The 21,133-nt window shown below is 41.8% G+C and overlaps 1 pseudogene; it reads left to right on the forward strand.

Annotated features, from left to right (window-relative positions):
• The window catches only part of LOC125156941 (protein kinase C-binding protein 1-like), a 29,863-nt pseudogene extending 12,940 nt beyond the window's left edge, over positions 1-16,923 (forward strand).
• Positions 16,924-21,133: the final 4,210 nt, after the last annotated feature.

A 21,133-nucleotide genomic window follows, 5' to 3' on the forward strand; every position in this document is an offset into this window, starting at 1 on the left:
TTTTTTTTTTAATTTTTTTTTCCAACGTTTATTTATTTTTGGGACAGAGAGAGACAGAGTGTGAACGGGGGAGGGGCAGAGAGAGAGGGAGACACAGAATCGGAAACAGGCTCCAGGCTCTGAGCCATCAGCCCAGAGCCCGACGCGGGGCTCGAACTCCCGGACCGCGAGATCGTGACCTGGCTGAAGTCGGACGCTTAACCGACTGCGCCACCCAGGCTCCCCACTTTTCTTGTTTTTTAACTGTATTTATTTACTTTGGGGTGGGGGGGGTAGGTAGCAAGGGGAGGAGAGAGAGAGAATCCCAAGCAGGCTCCATGCTGTCAGCACAGAGCCTAGTGCAGGGCTTGAACCCAACAACTGTGAGGTCACGACCTGAGCAGAAATCAAGAGTCAGAGGCTTAACCAACTGGGTTAGCCCCAGTCAGTCCTTTATTTTCTGTGACTGCTTTTATTCCTTGTATATGGAATAGATATTTGTTTGTGAAGTAATATATACAAAAATATTTGCCCAAAGCAATCTGAGTTTGAATCCTCTATGCTGATGAAATTTGAACATTAGTTGTATCAGTAATTAAGTTGTTCAAGTTTTTTTTTTTTAATTTAGCCTCCCCAAAACACCTTTCTTTGAAAGAGCACAAGCAGGGGAGGTGCAGAGAGAGAGAGAGAGAGTGAGAGAGAGAGAGAGAGAGGCACAGGGACAGAGGATCTGAAGTGGACTCTGCACTGACAGCAGAGAGCCTGATGTGGGGCTTGAACTCACAAACTGTGAGATCATGACCTGAGCCGAAGTCGGATGCTCAACTAACTGAGCCACCCAGGTGCCTCGCCCCCCCCAAAACACCTTTCTTATGTGAGGAGATATCTTAAAAGAAATCCCAGCAACAGTGCTTGAAATGCACTGGGGCATATTTTTATCAGCTAACCTGTCAGGAGGTAGCTTGTGTAATAGGGTGTCTTCAAGGAATCATGTCTCATTCTGTGTTCCTACTCCATGATCCTTTGCTCATATTTCAGCCATGAAGCAGGAAGAAGAACCAAAATCTTTTTACTCCCAAACCTTTCCCCTTGCTCTCTTCTTTTGAAGACTTTATATACATCTCACTGATCTCCAGAATTGCCTCTCCTCTGGCCACTGGCTGAAAGAGAAGCAAACCAGTGGCTAATTTAGCTTTCCAGTTTCTTTAGTAAAGGAAAGCAAGGGAGAAGGGGTTGTAAATGGCTTCTGAGTAGCCAATCCACAATTTCTGCTGCTGTGTGTTCACCTGTTAGAGAAAGTTCAAAGCGCTTCGAATAAATATTTTAAGAAGGACTAGTGCCTTTGGGAAAATTGCAGGGTAGCAAAATCTTTTAATGTACTGTGTGATCTTGGCCAGGGAAAGGTTTTCATGTGATTTTGTTACCCTTTTGCGGCAGAAATGTGAGAAAGTTCTCTGGCTCAGATCCCATATTCTCTCAGGCTTTACACTAAGGCAATTTGTACCATAAGTGTGTATTTTTGTTTCTTAACTATCAAAGGTGTAGACCAGGTCCCATGATGCCACTCTTTTCAATGAAGCAAAGATAGTTCATCTGAAATATGGAGGTCATTTAAGACTCTGTCCTAGACAATTAGAGTGTGATTCTGTGAAAAGAATTCACACTTTCAGAATAGGGGTACCTTGAGAAGAAAAACTTAAATTAACTGTCATTCATTACTTTAGAGATGAAATAAAAAATGAATTCAACTAACAGTTTTCTGAGGCCCCACAATTTATTTTTTTCTAAAGTGCTGTTGTTGGGTTTTTTTTCTCTCAATTTTGCCTGCTGACTGTGTTGGGATATACCATGCTGGACTTGTGTCTCCCATTATGTTATATGATGTGACCCAACAGAAGGCCTGCATTGTTGGCTTGTACTTCCCCTTGGATCTGCCAAACCTGTGACAATTAATTCTTTGTCAGTCATGACTTCAAACGGACCTATATGTGCAAGGTCCACATATATACCACCCCCTGCCACACACACTGCCATATGTATGGAAATCAGAGTGAATTATGAGAAAGCATTTGATACAGTATTTTCATAAATTGTCCTAACATATTTGATGAATTCTGAGGTTTCATCTTCTTTGAAACCAAACCATAAGCTGAAGAGTGAGGAGGGGACAGCTCTTTTTCAGAGTAGAATTCTAATTAATAATTGGCTCAGGAATGATGAAAGTAGAAAATATCCACTTCTTGGTCAACCCCAGATAATCCTTATTGGATGTTAAAATTAATAGGACAAAGTATGACAGTAAATACGATACTTGCTTAGTCTCAAAGTATCTCCACACAAGATACATATTAGTAAAAAGGGGAAAATGGTAACTTCACAGTAAAGAGACCCGACAGACACCACCTTATAATGGAGGGATCAAGATTAGCATTGCCAGTAACGAGACATACTCTCATCCTACCCCTCCTTGTGACAGGATGCACTGAGAAGGTCCAGCATCCCATCTGACATCCTGATGGCTCTCTGCAGCCTTCCCTCTGGAACCCTGGATTCCTTCACTTCTTTTGCCAAGGTGACCTCCAATCTCTGATACCTTCTTGGTCTATCTAGTCTCAAGGCCATTTCTCCAGGAAATTTCTAGGTGCATTCTTTGTTCAGAAGGCTGAGCTAGTGTAAGGAAGGATATAAAAAGAATAAGACACTGTAGCTGGTCTCCCTGCCAGGCTCTCCCTCTTCCTCAGAATTACCTACCTACCATCCGGTGGGGAGCCAACCACCCGTCCTTGCCCTGGCACAGCCTTGGACACCATGCCCTCCTTTCTCCCCTTGAGCTAAAAAGCATTCACCTTGAAACTCCCCACTCAGCACTAGAGAAGTTCCGAGGCCAACTCTCATACCTGTAACAGTAAATTAGCTTATCCATTATGATGCTGTTCTTTTGGCCTCTGAAAGCAGAATTTTGCCAAACCCATTGTAAATTTTCAGGGCTCTGTTGGGAGTGAACAAAAATATAATTTCTCTAATACAGGAATGAGGCAGTGTTGCCAGACGCCATTTTAAGAATCCTGCATAAATAGCTTAGCTACTGATAACTCTGCCTGCTTTGTCCCAGCCAAAGAGGAAATAAAAGCAGAACAGGAGGTGGTAGAGGGCATGGATATCTCTACTTGCTCCAAAAATCCTGGCTCCACCAAGAGAAGAGCCCAGAAAAGAAAGTTCCCCAGCCTTCCACATTCTTCCAGTGGCCACTAGCCAGAAGACACATCAACAAGTCCCAAAGAAAAGAAAAAGAGTAGGGGCACCTGAGTAGCTCAGTTGGCTGAACCTCTGACTTAGGCTCAAGTCATGATCTCATGGTTTGTGAGTTCTAACCCCACATCAGGCTCTGTGCTGACAGTGTGGAGCCTGCTTTGGATTCTCTCTCCCTCTCTCTCCCTGCCCCTCCCACTCTCTCTCTCTCTTAAATAAACTATAAAAAAGACAGGAATGCCTGGGTGGCTCAGTCAGTTAAGCGTCCAACTCTTTTTTTTTTTTTTATGAAATTTATTGACAAATTGGTTTCCATACAACACCCAGTGCTCATCCCAAAAGGTGCCCTTCTCAATACCCATCACCCACCCTCTCCTCCCTCCCACCCCCCATCAACCCTCAGTTTGTTCTCAGTTTTAACAGTCTCTTATGCTTTGGCTCTCTCCCATTCTAACCTCTTTTTTTTTTTTCCTTCCCCTCCCCCATGGGTTCCTGTTAAGTTTCTCAGGATCCACATAAGAGTGAAACCATATGGTATCTGTCTTTCTCTGTATGGCTTATTTCACTTAGCATCACACTCTCCAGTTCCATCCACGTTGCTACAAAAGACCATATTTCATTTTTTCTCATTGCCACGTAATATTCCATTGTGTATATAAACCACAATTTCTTTATCCATTCATCAGTTGATGGACATTTAGGCTCTTTCCATCATTTGGCTATTGTTGAGAGTGCTGCTATGAACATTGGGGTACAAGTGCCCCTATGCATCAGGACTCCTGTATCCCTTGGATAAATTCCTAGCAGTGCTATTGCTGGGTCATAGGGTAGGTCTATTTTTAATTTTCTGAGGAACCTCCACACTGCTTTCCAGAGCGGCTGCACCAATTTGCATTCCCACCAACAGTGCAAGAGGGTTCCCGTTTCTCCACATCCTCTCCAGCATCTATAGTCTCCTGATTTGTTCATTTTGGCCACTCTGACTGGCGTGAGGTGATACCTGAGTGTGGTTTTGATTTGTATTTCCCTGATAAGGAGCGATGGCATCCAACTCTTGATTTCGTCTCAGGTCATGATCTCACAGTTAGTGGGATAGAGCCCTACATCAGGCTCTACACTGACAACATGGAACCTGCTTGGGATTCTCTCTCCCTTTCTCTCTCCTTCTTTCCCCCCACCAAAATAAACATTAAAAAAAAAAAAAACCTGGCTAACTGAACAATAACAGTAAGGAACAGTCAGAACTAAGAGATGGTCCATTTTAGTATATGAAGCAGCCACTCACCACAGACCCTGTTGATGTTGTACCACAGGATGGACACAATGATTTCTGCTGCTGGGTTTGTCAGCTGGAAGGCCAAGTCCTTTGCTGTGAGCTCTGTCCCCAGGCTTATCATGCCAAGTGTCTGAGACTGACATCAGAACAAGGGGGACAGACTTTGTGCAGAATTTCTGAGTGTGAGAGAAGATTACAGTAGTAGAATACATTGAGACTCAGGGTGAAGCCATGACAATGCTCTCCATCCAACATTCACCCTACCTGCTCATGTTTGCCATTCAGAAAATGAGACAGCCAAGGACAGATGCATTCCAGAAGCCTGTTCCCTTGGAACAGCATCTTGACTACGTGAAAAGCATTTTCCATCCTATGGACCTTTGTACATTGGCAAAGAATGCTAAAAATAAAATGTATGGCCACACAGCAGCTTTCCTGGCCAAGGCAAAGTGGATTTTGCACAATTGCACCATTTATAATGGAGGAAGTCACAAACTGATGCAGATAGCAAAAGTACTCATCAAAATCTGTGAGTATGACATGAATGAAATCAAAGTATGTCCCGTAGGTATCTAGCTGCTTGCAAAAGATGAGATAACTGGTTTTATGAGCCTCGTAGCAACCCATATCTTTTGGTCTGGGCAAAACTGAAGGGGTTCCATTCTCGCCTGCAAAAGCTCTGAGGGAGAGAGATGGATAGGTTGATGCTCATTTCTTTGGACAACATGACAGGGCCTGGGTTCCAACAAATAATTGCCACCTCATGTCTAAGTAAATTCCTTTTTCTGTGAAAAAGACAAAATGCATCTTCAGAGGTACCTGGCTGGCTCAGTCGATACAGCAAACAACTCTTGATCTTGGGGTTATAAATTTGAGCCCCTCATTCGGTGTACAGATTACTTAAAAATAAAATCTTTTTATTTTTTGTATAAAGTTTATTTATTTTGAGAGAGAGCGAGAGAGAGGACACGCACAAGTGGACAGGGGCAGAAAGACAGAATCCCAAGCAGGCTCTGTGCTATCAGAACAGAGTCCAACAGGGCTTGATCTCATGAACAGGGAGACCATTGCTTGAGCCAAGATCAAGAGTCTCACGCTTAACCATCTGAGCCACACAGACACCCCAAAATCTTTTTTTAATAAAGATCTTCAACAGTGAAATGCAAGAGATGGAAGTGTACACAGAGAACATCTGCAGGAATTTTAGGGATTTTAATTACTCTTCCTTATGTAAACCCTACAGGCCCAACAGCCAACCAAATGCTGCTTGACACCAACAACCCTGGCACCAGTACCACCAAGATAGACAAGCAGGAGAAGGTCAAGCTCAACTTTGACATGACAGTGTCCTCCAAGATCCTGATGAGCAAACCCATGCTCAGCAGGGGCACAGGCCGCAGGATCTCCTTGTCAGAAATGCCACACTCCCCAATGAGTACAAACTCTTCTGTGCACACAGGCTCTGACATGGAGCAAGATGCTGAGAAGAAGGCCACATCAAGCCACTTCATCGCCAGTGAGGAGTCCATGAACTTCCTCGACAAGAGCACAGCTTCACCAGCCTGGGCAAACATGACACAAGCCAGAGAGTTTACCTGGCAGTCCAAAACTGTCTCTCCTAAAGCATCAATGCCAATCACAACAAAAACAGATAAAAAGTCCACCACAGAAAGCATCCTGAATCTTAACTTGGTTTGAAGCAATGCTGAGATGGACCTAGAGGAGCTGAGTGAGTCGGTCCAACAGCAGGTGGCACCTGTTCCTGTCATCTCACACAACTGGACATAAATGAAATCTCAGATGTTTACATGGCTATATAGCACAGCGATTCAGAAGATTCTGAGAGGTCAGATAGTAGCAATAGTGTAATAGTGACAATGAACAGAAGTCCACGAATGAGCCAGAAGATGCAGAAGACGAAGAGGGTAGTCAGATGGGCAAAGAGCCATCTGCTGTCAAATAAAGCTCCAGCCGGCAAACCCAGTGGAGACTTAGGAAGAGCTAAAAAGCACCTGGCCAACCAGTGAGGAAGCAGATCCAGGCTCAAAGAAAGGGGAAGTCCCCAGCCTGAGAAGGACTTTTCAGAAAAAAATGAAAGCCTCTGGAGTCCCCCGGTGGCTCATTTGGTAGAGTAACCAACTCTTGATTTCAGCTCAGGTCATGATCCCAGGGTTGTGGGATCGAGCCCCGTGTTGGGCTCCACGCTGAGTGTGGAGCCTGCTTAAGATGCTTGCTCTCGCTCGCTCTCTCTGCCCCTCTCCCCTGCTCACTTGCTCTGTCTCTAAAATAAAAAATAACAAAAAAACACTGAAACCCTTGCCTCATCCCATAAAGGATAAACTGGAGGGAAAAGATGAGATGGATCCCCAACAGTACATTTGGGCCTGGACTCTGATTCAGAGAGTGAACTCATCATAGATTTAGGAGACCATTCTAAGAGAGGGACAAAAAAATAAGATAGAACCCAAAGAACCATCTCCCAAGCAAGGTGAAAGAATCTGTAACAGATTGACAAGAATATATAACCATAAAACAAAATGAAAGTAAAGAAGTCTGTACAAGATGAAGGTAGAATAGTAAGGTGTGGGAAAGTGTATGCACGGAAATACATACTGTTTCAGCCTTTAGAGTAAGCAAAGTTGGGCTTTCATTTTGCCTGTGAGCTTCCCAATAACCAAGGCAAACAGGAAAATACAGTCCCTTGAAAGATCTCATATTTTTTCAAAAAAATAAAAAATATTCCAGCTGGGAAAAAAAAAAGGAGTAAGACCATTGAGCCTCCACAAGTTCAGAGGTTGGCCAAGGATGTATAAATATGAGCACGTAAACATAGGACAAATGTAACTAAGTTCTGTGATGTAAGTAGAAGCAATATCAGCACAGGGCTGGGCCTAGAAAAGTAAGCACTTATCATCATGACTAATAGACTTTCTCAAGATCCTGTGTATCAGTTACATTGTACTGATAGTATTAGAAAATCAAGGATCAAAGAAAGTCACTCAGATGTCAGATGACAGTGAGTGACAGAAGTTAGGGTACCATTTCCCCAACGGTGAAGGAAAAACATAGAAGAATGTGAATTAAAGATCAGCAAAGAGAATGAATATAGTACACAAAGAAATTCATCAATTTGTCATTAAGTAGAGGAGAGACTGTGATATAAAAATGATAAAAGAAGCACTAGTAATATCTAAATTAAATTCTTTGATTTCTTCTGGGGACATTTTGTCTGTATACTGGTCAGATCTTTGTTCTGCTTTATAGCAAATTTTATTTTTTATTTTTTATTTTTTATTTTTTATTTTTTTAAAACAAACTTTTAAATGTTTATTATTTTTTAATGTTTTTTTACTTTTGAGACAGAGAGAGACAGAGCATGAACGGGGGAGGGTCAGAGAGAGAGAGGGAGACACAGAATCTGAAACAGGCTCCAGGCTGTGAGCTGCCAGCACAGAGCCCGACGCGGGGCTCGAACTCACGGACCGTGAGATCATGACCTGAGCCGAAGTCGGACGCTCAACCGACTGAGCCACTCAGGCGCCCCAATGTTTATTTCTTTAGAGAGAGAGAGTGTGTGTGTGCACATGCGTGTGGGAGAGAGGCAGAGGAAGAGAGAGAAGCCTTAGCAGGCTCCATACTGTCCTTGCAGAACCCCAACATGGGACTTGATCCGCAAACATGAGATTATGACCTGAGCGGAAATCAAGAGTCAGATGCTTAACCGACTGAGCCACCCAGGCACCCCTATAGCAAAATAAATTCTGATGAGTGTTTGTTGCTTTACCCTGAACAAGTGGCTCTCTCACACTTTCTCATGTGTATCTCACAATAATTCTGGGAAGTAGGTATGGGAAATACTGTCACTTCATAAACAAGAAAGCTGAGTCTCAGCAAGGGCTGGGAGTTAGTCCACATTAACCAGGTCCAGTGCACAGTGAACCACATCCTCATATCACACTTCCTGCTCCACCGGCTGTGCTCTTCCTACACCACCACTCAACTCTTCATAAATTAGTTGGGGAAACAAGCTGTCAGTAGTTGTGGTCTGACAGGGTTTTGATCTAGCCTCTCTGTTTAAACTTCTGGACTCTCAAGCAACCCAAAAATGAATGATAGGGGATTTCTAGTATAACCCCAGAAAATATAGTCTTGAAGGTGGTCCCCTGGAATGGTGTTAAGGATCAGTTAGGGAGGGGCGCCTGGGTGGCTCAGTCACTTAAGGACCTGACACTTGATTTCCACTCAGGTCATGATCTCACCCTTGTGGGATTGGACCCCACATCTGGCTCTGCTCTGAAAGTGAGGAGCCTGCTTGGGATTCTCTCTCCCTCTCCCTCCCTCCCTCCCTCTCTCTCTCTCTCTCTCTCTCTTTACTCTCAAAATAAATGAATAAACTAAAAACAAAAACAATTAGGGAGAAGTCTTGCCAAGCCAAAGGTCTCTTCTCTCTCATGAGGGTTTCAGGAGAGTAGCCGTCTCTTTCTTCCTCCCCACCTTCCCCTCATCTTCCTGCTCAGCGCGAATTCTGGATGCCATTGGCATTCTGGGGAATCAAGAAAGCTGACAAATGTGTTATTCTTCCCCCAAGCTGCTCATTACTTTATCAAACTTAATTTATGTAGTGAGCATGTCTTGTAGAATGGTTCTTAGATACATTCCTTTTCTGATATTCTCCAGGAAAGACAAAATGTAATTCACACGGTGCAATAGATTGTTTTCATGAGGCTGCCACATCTTCGAAGGATGACTAAAACGTGCTGCATCCTGAGAGATAGGAGAGAACAATACAGACCGGTGACAAAGGGACCCATACAAATGTCCTTTCAGAGGCTTTCACTCATCAGTCAATACCCACCTCCAGATACAATTCCATTCATCACATTAAAATGTGTAATTCCCCCCGTACAGCATATTGTTGGTGAAAACATTTCTCACAGCTGTTTGACATCGTTTACTTTTTAGTATGATATCTCCACACCTTCTTCCTTTGAGGAAAGTGTTGACATCAGGTTATTTCTTCTCAATGAGTGCACTGTCATCAAGTGGAGGCTCAATCATACAGAGACTTTCTGTAACCACTCATAATCCCGCCTTCCGACTGACTCATCCTGAAGCCTCTTGCAGTTTTCCTGAACCTCTCACTATACCCATGGAACTTTCCACAAACTATTTAGACTGTGGTCACGAGGAGGCACCAAATCAGGCAGAATGATTATGTGTGGAAAGTATCTGAAGGTTGTGTGACCACAACAGGCAACCTGATGAGCACAAGGGGAAAAGGAAGGGACGGCCTTCTGTCATTCCATGTTTCAGTTCCTCAGTCACACAACCTCTCTGGCTCGTGTTTTCTTACATGTAGGCCCCCATTTTCCTTTATTTTATGCATATAGAAAAGTATTTCATTTTGGAACTAGAGGCCCTCATTTCTCCCCTTCCAATCCCATCGTTCTCTCTGCCATCCCCGGGGACCCCCTGTAAACTAAGTGGGACTAAGTTATTTTAACTCCTATTTCCAGATTCATCACAGATTCCTGTGGAATTTCCCTCCTTTAAGCTTTGCTTAGTAAATTAGACATCCTGCCTGCATCTGTTGAATCTCACTGAAGAGTGAAGACAACTCATTGCTGTTGGGTGGAAAATTGTTTATAGAAGCTGGAAAAACAGATTACAAGTACAAGAATGGGATATTTTAGCTCTTCTTTATGACCCATGTACTTGAACAGAATGAATAGCCTGAAAGCCTGATGACCTACGTAAGCAGATTGGCATTGGCTTTGCTACGACCAGGTTTTCTCTAACTGTAGGCTCTGTACAGCTCGAGTTTGCTCCCTTTATAAGATGAATATTCTATTAGCTGCAATCTCCAGAGGAGCCATAGCAGCTTTGTGTGGTTTTTTTTGTTTGTTTGTTTGTTTTGTTTGTTTTTTTGAGGAGTGGAGAGGGACGGGGAAGCTATCTCCCATAACACTAAAGGCACAATTCTAGGAAACAGGTATTTGATCACTGTTTTTTTGTTTTTGTTTTTTTTTGGGGGGGGGGGTTGATCATTGTTTATTAGTTATCTTAATTTTAATGAGGGTTTCAGGAGACCCTCTTTCTCTCCATCTGCTCCCCTCATCTTCCTTTTCAAAATTGTCTAGTAATGTTTTTAATTAATTTTGCTTTCATTTTTAAAACACAAAAACACTGTTTGATATCATTTTCATGTCATCATCTTTACAATCATACAACATTTTGAAATTGTAAAGCATATACCTGTTATTTTCTCACGAGATGAATCCATATAATTGCTTGAGTGCAATCTCATCGGCCACAATTAAACTGTACTTAGTGAATGCCCATGTACATGTTTTACCCCAAAGGTTGCCACTAGTTCTTGACCCTCACCTCAAGGTCATATGTCAACCCTGCACAAACTTTATTCTAGGAAACCTTTCCACTGAATTCTCTTTTCCTTTTAACTGAAAAAAATGTTTTAATGTTTATTTTATTTTTGAGAGAGAGACAGAGTGCAAGCGGGGGAAGGGCAGAGAGAGACACAGAATCGAAGCAGGCTCCAGGCTCTGAGCTGTCAGCACAAAGCCTGACGCGGGGCTCGAACTTACAGACCATGAAATCATGACCTGAACCGAAGTCAAAGACTTAACTGACTGAGCCACCAAGGCACCCATGAAATTTTCTTTTTTTTAATGTTTATTTATTTTAGAGCACACAAGTGAGGGAGGTGCAGAGAGAGAGGGGGTACAGAGGGTCCTAAGCAGCGGGCCTCAAACTCAATAACCGTGAGATCACGACTTGAGCCAAAGTGGGACACCCAACCAACTGAGCCACCCAGGTGCCCCTCCGCTGAATTCTAACATAGGCCCACAACTCTGAAACCCAAAAAGTTCTGAAACTGAAATTGTTTTCTTAGAAATTTTGGCACACAATTCTTTAGGTGGGGTAGGGGCAGAGAGAGAGAGAAGATTCAAAGGGGGCTCTGTGCATTCAGCAGAAGGCCTGATGCAGGGCTCTAATTCATGAACCATTAAATCATAACCTGAGCAGAAGTCAGACACTTAACTGACTGAGCCACCCAGGCACCCCTGGGGTGAAACTTTTTATTGAAAAATCATAAAAAGGTTCATGTGTTTTATTTCCTGCTGGTAGAATTACATAAAGTATGCACTATCCACTTCATTATCTTTCTGAAATCTGAAATATTTTGGTTTTCAAATTACATCTGACCCAAAGGGCTTCGAGTAAGAGATTGTGGGCCCTTACACACACACACACACACACACACACACACACACACACACACGTATGTGTGGATATGTTATAGAACATAAGTTTAAGAATTTCTAGGTGAGGGGTGCTGACAGTGAGGAGCCTGTGTGGGATTCTGTCTCTCTCCCTCCCTCTCTGCCCCTTGCTCACTCACGCTCTCTCTCAAAAATAAAATAATTTTTTAAAAGATCAAAAAAGAATTTCTATTTGAAATAAACAGATGTCTTTTTTTCTTATGTCTTTTCTTTTTGACTTCCAATGTGAGGTGTAGAATGCAGTGTTTTCTAGGCATATTTGAGTGAATAACCTCCTTATCAAGGAGCTTCTCCATGCCAAGTCAATAAAACTTTGCTGGAAAAATCACGTAAGAATAGAAAGACTCTCCCAGATCTGGAGGATTGCACAATGCTCTCATTTCCAACACTTGCAAAACCTGCATTTACGAGGTTATCTATTATACCCACATTGCCAAATGAATAGCCTTTATTCAATCCCTATCTTCCCTCTTAGTATTTGACATGGTTGATCACATTCTTCTTGAGACCTTATTTGGCATCCAGGACACCACACAATCCTCTTATTCTACTGTGTGTGTTTTTTTTAATGTTTGTTTATTTTTGAGGGAGAGAGTGAGCGAGCAGCGGAGAGACAGAGAAGGAGACAGTGGATCTGAAGCAGGCTCTGCTGACTGTAGAGCTCAAACTCATGAACTGTTGACATCATGATCTGAGCCAAAGTCCAGCACTTAACCGACTGAGCTGCCCAGGTGCCCTCCACTGCTTATTTGCTGCTGTTTCTATCTCCTTTGTTGGAATAACATCCTCTTAATCTGTAAATGTTGGAATGACTCAAAGTTCACATCTGTAGATGTGTTCTTTTCTCTGTGTTTACTCTTTATTTAATCTAATTCCCAGGTCCCTAACCTTAAATCCTCCTATCTAAAAACCCCCAAATGTACATGTCTACCCTAAACCTCTCTGCTGATATCCAGTTTTCTCAACTTTGAGGTTTAGTCTGCATTTCAATTTTACCGTGTTGAGAAACTGAACTCCTGATTGCTCTTCTGTCCGAGTCTAATCCATTCCCCAGTGTTCTCCCTCTCAGGATGTTTAATTTACTAGCGATGCCCAACCAGCTCTTTGAGGCAGTGCCAGATTCATCACAAAATGCACATAAGCAAACAATGGTTCTTTTAACTTTGTAAATGTTTGGCCTTCATTTTGAGTCCCAATTCAACATGAAGGCAAAAAATTGAATTCAGCCATCACCATTATAGAATTGTCTTAGCCAAATCAATTTTAAACTCAGATGGTTAAGGATTTTTGCATATCCCTCTTTCTCTTAGGGTGGCACATACGTTCAAGGGCTCATGTAAAATAATGGCATTTTAGAAAACTCTGGAAACTGTATTGTCAGCCAAGCTTCATGCAGATGTCCTCTGGAAGGCACTTGACTCACCTTTGGTCACTGGCAGCTGTCTATACTGGCACCTGACTCCCAGTTCTGCCATCATGTCCAGGCTCTGTAAGTCCATCTACCTGCTGAGTGTCCTGTTTCTCTCAGGCACGAGGCCCTTTACAGACCTTCACCATCTCTCAGCCCTTATGCACCGCCTTATTGGGAGATAAGACAAAGCTAGGGAAACTTGCAGATGCTATTTTGTTGACACCAGGCTGGAACACTGGCGGAAAAACCAGCAGCACTCGGAGATCTTGGTGGATCGGAGATTTATTTAACACCGGTGGGCTCAGAGGAGACTGTTTCTCCGAAGATCTGAGCACCGAATTCAAGTGGAAAGGGTAATTTATAGTTGTCAGCTTCCACATCTGTGGGGGTTTTCGCACGCATGGCAAACAGGGCAAGAAGAACCCCCTCCAAGCTAGAGACCAGAACTTTAGTCCCGTCGGCCATCTTATGGTATAAAACTGTATTCATTTTTGCAGCAATTTCACGAGAAGCATTCTGGGTGTGATTGTCTCAGTCCCGATCTTCTGTGCTGCCATTTCTTCTTTTTGAGAATAGCTTTTTTAAGTTTTTTAAACCATTCTTTAACACAGGCGCGTGCACGCTCACACACACACACACACACACACACACACACACTCTTCCCTCAGAAGTAATGGGAAATTTCAGACCCCAACTGAGAGAGTCACACCATCTAACAATTCTGTACCCTCCTCTGACTCTTTCTTACTCTGGCTGATTTAACTTTGTCTAATCTCCAGATTGGGGAAATGTATATTTTCATGCACTCTATTTATTTATCAATACATATTATAAACTATTTCCAGCATTTAAAATACCGGCTATCCAGGTGCGCCTGGGTGGCTCAGTCAGTTAAGCGTCCAACTTCGGCTCAGGTCATGATCTCGCAGTTTGTGAGTCTGAGCCCCGTGTTGGGCTCTGTGCTGACAGCTCGGAGCCTGGAGCCTGCTTCGGATTCTGTGTCTCCTTCTCTCTGCCCCTCCCCCACTTGTGCTCTGTCTCTCTCTATCAAAAATATACAAACGTATAAAAAAAATTTTAAATACAGGCTATCCAGCTTAGATGTGAAGTTATCCAGCTAGATATAAAGCACTATAGATTGAACTGAAGTCATCTGTATCAGGTTGAATAACTTAGCAACAAACAATGCCCAAATCTCAGTAGCTCGTTACAATAAAAGTTTATTTCTCTTTCACACCAAATGTTCAATATGGATTGGTAGGGATGGTGTTTCACTGAGGTTACTCAGGACGCTGCGCTGATGCAGGCTTCATCTCATTATATGGACTATTGTATCTTATGCAGAAAAATCAGTTTGCTTTCTTCCTTTCCATCCTTATGATGAGGAAGCATGAGGCAGGCTGAGGGGCAAAGCACAAGCTACTAAGTTTATGGTAATTTCTTACAGAATCAATAGGAAACAAATTATACACACACACACACCCAAGCGGGATATGTGTGATATTCCTTAGACCCTTGGCTACCCCAAAAACAGGAAAGGACAAAACAACAAATGATTAAACTGTTAAGAGTCTCCACCAGTTTATCAGAAAAAGGCAATCCCATCAACAGCCTAAAGTCCAGGAACTGGCTACTGTCTTAGTGTTAATGCTTTGCTAGAGGGGAAAACAACCTTAGCTTGACAATAGCTAGGCTTCCAATCTGTGAGTCATTAGCATATGAAAATACTTTTAGGAACTGGCTTTCCCTGACTCCATCAAACTGTTACCCACCCACCCCCACCCACCCCCACTTACAGTGCAGCTCTTCCTGCCCACAGATCCTGTTAAACGTTGGTTGTGGTTGGTGATGTTTTGGATAGCTTTCTCCTTCTTTTTCTAAACTGTTGTTTCAGCCTAAAATGTATTTCCAGATTATTTTAGAGATTTGCTTTTAATACCAACACCAAATTGATGGTACCTGAAGGGGAGCAGAATATATAACCCCCAAAATATGCCACTTTGGTGTGTAGATTATTTTGAGCTGAAGGCAGTCAAGAACCAGCCGACCTAAGAAAAAAACTTACCTTTCCCTTAATGACCTAAAAAAGTTTTAGATAGGGGGTTAGAGCTATTGAAAGAGAGAACTTTTATCTAAAGGACCTATCTGTATGGCAGGTGTAGGGGCCAAGGGCAGGCTGGCCCAAGGTGAGCCACTTTGGCATAAAGATTATTTTGAGTTAAAGGTAATCAAAACTGTTGATTAAGGAAGGAAATGCTCTCTGCCTCCCCTTCAGCTACCTAAATTTACATTGGAAAGGAAAAAAGCCTATACCAGGAAGAGACCTATCAAAAGAGACTGCTTTGCACTTAAGAACCTCATCTGCCTAACAGGGCAAACTTTGTTATTTAAAACATCTCTTTTTACCTTCTTGCTGAATAGTCTTAATCAGCTTGTATCCTCAGACCCTACCCCTCTCTTTAGCTCTTTTGATCTTCCTGTTGCCTCACTGTCTTTGGAATTTCCCTGTGTGGATTCCCCATATACATGCCTATTAAATTTCATTTAAGTTTCATTTTCATTTTCTCCCATGAATCTGTCTCTTGTCAATATGATTCTAAGCCCAGCTAGAAGGACCATAGGGCAGAGGAAGGTCTTCTTCCCCGACACAGGGCAAACCTCTCATTTACCAAACATCTGTTCCTCTTACTGTCCTATGAATTATTCCCTTCTTTGAAGCCCCTATTCCCTTCCTTAGCTCAGAATGGCAGATACACCTCAACTGCCTGACTTGCCCGTGGATCTCATATTTTCACAGGGCTCCCTTATGTACGAAATTAAATTTGTCTTCTGTTCATTTGTCTTATGTCAATTTCATTATTAGACCAGCCATGGCACCTAGATGGGTAACAAAAATTTTTCCTCCCCTATGGACTGAAACAATTTTAACCTTTGCCGCAGCATTCTGCTGTAGGTTGCTATTCCTCTGGGACACAAAGCAGGGAATAGCGTCAACCTCCTAGTCTTGTTTTAATGGGGAAGGATTGTGTGGTTTGAATAAAAACAATTGTCAGAAATGACAGAAAAAATCAGTGATTATGCCAAGATTTTCTTTCACAACATGACACGGGATTCATTTTATTTTATTGAAAATTGCACTGCTTACATTCACCCTTATTGCATACAGCTTCTGTTCAGTCTTTTATATGTTCTACTTATCCATTCTCCTGGTGGTAGTCGTTTTCAGGTTTTTATGACTAAGAGCTTCTATGAACATTATCGTACATATTTTGTGATGGTGGTGGAGGCAGTGTGGCGGGGGAAGAGAAGGAGGAAGAGGATGTGTGCAAAAGTTTCTTTTGGGTATATGACTAGGCTGAGCTATATGGTATATGAATGTTCATCTTTGCAAGATACTGTTGCAGGATTTTTCACCTCAGTACTCGGGGTCCACCGTCTCACTGCTTCGAAGAATGAAGAGGTGGACACAGAATAAAATGAGCAGCAGGCAAAAGTTTATTAGAGTATAAGATCAGAAAGTAAGAATAGTATGAAAGCTCTCTTTACAGAGAGGGGGCATTTGAAAGAGAATGCCCACAGCTATACACGAGGGACTCTGTTTTGTGGGATTTGGGTGGACCCCTATCCTTTCCCCTTGTTTCTTCTCAGGTTCTACCCGTATTGTCTGGATCACTCTTGGTGTTAGGTTATCCATTCCTGATTGACTTGATTCTATTGTGTGAGGAGTCAGACTATGGTCATATGGTCCCTTGTATAACATAAGTTTTATAGTTTACTTATTTTACTTTTTTAATTTTTTTTTAAATTTTTGTGAGAAAGCAAGTGAGGGAGAGGCAGAGAGAGACAGAGAGGGAGAGACAGAGAACCCGAAGCAGTCTCCACAAGGTCAGCACAGAGTCCCTCCAATATGGGGCTCGAAGTCACAAAGTATGAGATCAAGATCTGAGCTGAAATCAAGAGTCAGACATTTAACCAACTAAACCACCCAGGCACCCCGTGTTTACTTATTGAAGTTAGGTGTTTTGTTTGTCAAATTTCTGAGGGGAAACTGAGGGGGAGTAGGTGGTGTCACATTCTTAAGAGGAACCTTATGCTTGAGGGAGATTGCTCGTGGTCAGATGTTCCCAGTATTGTTTTAAAACGTTTTTTTCCCTACCCAGGGAACTCAGCTCCTAACCTTTCCCTCTCTGCCTTATTTTATCCTATCTTTCCCTATCATAATATTGCCAGCTGTTTTCCAAAGTGATTGTCGTAATCAATACTCCATCTAGCGATGTCTAAAAGATCACAGTAATCTGGATCTTCTCCAACCCTTAGTATTATCAGATTTCTTACTTTTACCAACAAAATGGGTGCAAAATTGCCTGTCATTCTATTATTGATTTGCATTGCCTTGCTCACTAATGCAGCTAACCACTTTTTCACAATTTTTCCTCTGTGTATGCCTTTTGCTTTGTGAAATACCTGTTCATGTCTTTATAGCTTCTATGAGATTATTTGCCCTTTTTTTTCAAAGAAGAAAAACTTAAATTGAAAAAGTCAGGGGCGCCTGGGTGACTAGTCAGTTAAACGTCCGACTTCGGCTCAGGTCATGATCTCGCAGTTCATGGGTTCACTCCACACTGACCTTGCAGAGCCTGTTTGGGATTCTATCTCTCTCCCTCTTTCTCTGCCCCTCCCCCACTCACACTTTCTCTCTCAAAATAGATAAATAAATTAAAAAAAAAAAGAAACAGTCAAAGGTGCTTCAAGAAAGGAAGATAGCTGTTACAGTCAAATAAAAAGATCTCAGTTTCAAAGAATAAGGTCTCTTATCTTCAGTAGCTGTTGGTCAAGGGATGCTAAGCTAGACTGTGGTTTAAAGATTAATTCCAAATTAATTTAGACTGGGTTTTTTCCCAAAGAATTTGTTCTCTCTCTTTTTTTTTTTTTTTTTTTTGAGAGAGCGTGAGAAGAAGAGGAGGAGGGGAAGGAGGGAGGAGGAGGAGGAGGAGCAGGGGAGAGAGAGAGAGACAGAGAGAGAGAGAATGAATCTTAAGCAGAGCCCATTGTGGGGCTTCATCCAACCACCCTGGGATCATGACTGGAGCCAGACACTCAACCAATTGAACCACCAAGACACCCCTCATATTCTTAACTTTTAGTTCCTATTTGGGTTCACATCTGAAACCCTTGCTTGATGTTAAGAGGACAGAAGTGGCTGGAAAGTTATTTTGCCAGTGAGGTGGAGAGAAAGGCCAGGGCTGAGCAAAACTGGGAGACAGGCTCCATACCAGATGTTACCAATCAGTCTACATTTCTGGATTTTTCATTCCTTCTGTTAGCACCTTCAGGAAACTTAATAAAAGGACTATTGACATAGATGTGGACAAAGTTAAGAGAAATATGAAGGTGAGTTGTATGTTAAATATCTTAATAGGGGTCTGCTTTGACTCCAGAATTATCCCTAGGGTCTAGCATAGAAAAATTATGATCTTTGGTTTGTTTCTTATTTGGTTTATTTTGCTAGATTTATATACATGCCACCTTAGAATTTTACTGGGTAATTTTCCGTTTCCGTTATTACAAGTCAGAGGAAGAATGTGGGTGAAAATAAGGGCTCAATGGATAAGTAAATCTGATTTCTAAAATTTTACTCTGAACAAAGTATCATGCTGCTCTTATAAAAAATTAAAGATAACACACAAGTTTATGGAGAAGTTTGACTGAGTCTCAATAAAAGTGTGAAATGGTGCGTTGTGTATATTTGAAGAAAGCAAATAAGCAAACATCCAGCAGAAGGGAAAGGATGGATGTAGAACACAGAAGGAGATTATATGTTACTATTTCATCTATTTGAATTCTACAAATTTAATAATGTTCAGTGGATAAAAGGAGGATAGAAAAGAAATTGGAATCTCAGAAAGAAATAAAATCCCTTCCAGCCAAAGATGATAAAATCAATATTTATCAAGCAAACAAGATCATAAAAAACTTACATGGTTTCCTTTCCTACTTAATCAGAAAAGGGTGTATTGATATTTGCTTTAGATAGTAGAAGAAAAATAAAGTTGAAATTGTGAGAGGGAAGAAGGGGTGCCTGAGTGGCTCAGTCAGTTGGTTGAGTGTCTGACTTCGGCTCAGGTCATGATCTCGTGCTTCATGAGTTTGAGCCCTGCATAGGGCTCACTCCTGTCAGCACAGAGCCCACTTAAGGTCCTCTATTTCCTCTCTGTGTACACCTCTCCCACTCACACTTTCTTTCTCAAAAATAAGTAAAATATTTTTAGAAAAAAGAAATTGTGGAAGGGAAAATACTTGATTTTTCATCAGCTAATGGATTATTTCTAAGAACAAGAAAAAGCAAGTCAAAGCAAGAGAGTATATATAGGTATAGATATATAGTCTTTTAGATAGATAAACCTATAAATAGGTATTGACGTGTGTGATATTTTGATTTGTAATAAGAAATATATATTTGGTCTTTGTCCATTTCCTGACACAGAGCTCCTAAAACCTTTGGAATTTTCTAAGTGATAGGAGCAATAAAAATGTCTTTTGTTATTCATAACAAATGCCTTTCAACCACACCTGAGTTTATGTTAATGAGGTGACTTTGGAAGCAACTAAGAATGGGGGCTAGTTGCCAAAGAACCAACCACATGATTAGAGATCAGACCAGTTCATCCTACCCCTGATTTCCTGGAAGGAAGAGGGACTGGAGATTAAATCAATCATCAGTGGCCAATGATTTAATCACTCTTGCTTATGCAATGAGTGCATAAAAACCCAAAAGGACAGGGTTCAGGGAACTTCTAGGTTGGTGAACACATGGAGATTTAGGGACAGTAGTGCTCCTGAAGAGTACTGGTCCTTTCTGCATACCTTGCCCTATGCATCCCTTCCATCTGGATGTTCCTGAGGTATATCTTTTTATAATAAACTGGTCATCTAGTAAGTACAGTTGACCCTTGAACAACATGGATTTGAACTGTGTGGGTCCATTTACAAATGCAGATTTTCTTTGATCATACAGTACTGTAGATCTATTTTCTCTTCCTTGTGATTTTCCTAATATTTTATTTTCTCTAGCTTATTTTATTATAGAAAGACAATATATGATACATATATAAAATATGTGTTATCAACTGTTTATGTTATTGGTAAGGGTTCCAGTCAACAGTAGGCTATTAATGATTAAGTTTTTGGAAAGTCAAAAGTTATAAAGGGATTTTCAGCTATGTGGAGGGTTGGTGCCCCTAAGGGTCAACTGTAAAATGTTTCTAAGCTGTTTTGTGAGCTGCTCTAGCAGCTCCAACCCAAGGTGGGGTTCATTGGAACCTCCAATCGATATCCAGTTGGTCAGAAGCACAGGTGATAACCTGGGTTTGTGATTGGCATCTGAAGTTAAAGTGAGGGCAGCCTTGTAGGACAGCCCTCAACGTGTGGGATCTGATGCTATCTCATGGTAGAGAGTGTCAGAATTGAGTTGAATTGTAGGGCACCCAGCTGGTGTTTGAAAATTAATTACTTGTTGGTGTTGGGGAATCCACCCCTACACAGTAGTTGGGTAAGCAGAACCTAAATAATTTGTTGGAAAAATGTGGAAGAATGGCAAATTATACTTTATAGTAGAAAGCCAACTACTAAATGTAGAAAAAATAAATTTGGTAATCATCATGATAAAAACTAATTCAGGCAAGAATCATCACCAGATTCTAATTTTTTTAAGTTTATTTATTTATTTTGAGAGAGACAGAGACAGCCTGAGCAGGGGGAGGGGCAGAGAGAGAGGGAAAGAGACAGAATCCCAAGCAGGTTCCATGCTGCCATATGTGGAACCTGACATAGGGCTCAAACTCACAAATCATGAGATCATGACCTGAGCTGAAACCAAGAGTTAGTCGCTTAACTGATTGAGCCACCCAGGCACCT

The sequence above is a fragment of the Prionailurus viverrinus genome, chromosome X (genome assembly GCF_022837055.1).
Source record: "Prionailurus viverrinus isolate Anna chromosome X, UM_Priviv_1.0, whole genome shotgun sequence".
Classification (NCBI taxonomy): Eukaryota; Metazoa; Chordata; class Mammalia; order Carnivora; family Felidae; genus Prionailurus; species Prionailurus viverrinus.